At 36.8% G+C, this 933-nt stretch overlaps 1 protein-coding gene across 1 annotated transcript in view; it reads right to left on the bottom strand.

Annotated features, from left to right (window-relative positions):
* The window catches only part of LOC106867625 (roundabout homolog 2), a 387,456-nt gene that overhangs the window by 111,670 nt on the left and 274,853 nt on the right, over nt 1-933 (bottom strand). The window lies entirely within an intron of this gene.

Consider the following 933-nt stretch of genomic DNA (forward strand, 5'->3'; position numbering starts at 1 on the left):
TTTCGTGCGGGTGACACGTAAAAGCACCCACTACACTCTCTGAGTGGTTGGCGTTAGGAAGGGCATCCAGCTGTAGAAACTCTGCCAAATCAGACTGGAGCCTGGTGTTGCCATCCGGTTTCACCAGTCCTCAGTCAAATCGTCCAACCCATGCTAGCATGGAAAGCGGACGTTAAACGATGATGATGATGATGATGATGATTATTATTATCATTGTTATTAACATCATTCCATCATTAAAATTGGATGCTAGAGATTTGCTGGTGCCTCGTTAATGGCCATAATTCTTGTTAATTCCACTCCAGTGTTGAAATAATGCAATCAGGGTCCTTCCTGTCATGTTGTAACCAATTTTGGCTTCTGTCTTGGACTCTCAACTTGAAACACATAATCTCCTGTTCCTTTGGTTTCTTCATTATAATTTGTTTTATTATTTAGTGGTAGAAATAAATTAATTTCATTAATTGCATTAAATTGAAATTGAATAGAATGAAAAAAAAAAAATAGTGTTTTCATTTGAGTCTGCCTGAATAAGAAAACATTGTAAATGAGAAGAGATTAATTCACAGAAGAGATTATATGAAGATATAAAGGAAAAACTAAATGCATGTGTGTGTCTGTGTGTGTGCGTGTGTGTGTGTGTGTGTGTGCATGTATGTGTGTGTCCGTGCATGTGTGAGGGTATGTGTGTGTATATATGTATATATATACAAGTGCATGCTGAAAAATTCTTGGTTTCGTGTAAAAGAAAATACAGAAGGATCAATTAATTATGAATTTTTTCAACATATTCCCCTCTCAAATTCACACACTTATCACAGCAGTCCTTCAGTTTTTCTAAGCCCAGTAAAAAAATTCTGAAGGTTGGACTTCCAGCCAGGCCTTTCTTGATAATTCTAAAGCCAGGAACTTTTCAGCACCCTCTTCTATATA

The sequence above is a fragment of the Octopus bimaculoides genome, chromosome 27 (assembly GCF_001194135.2).
Source record: "Octopus bimaculoides isolate UCB-OBI-ISO-001 chromosome 27, ASM119413v2, whole genome shotgun sequence".
NCBI lineage: Eukaryota > Metazoa > Mollusca > Cephalopoda > Octopoda > Octopodidae > Octopus > Octopus bimaculoides.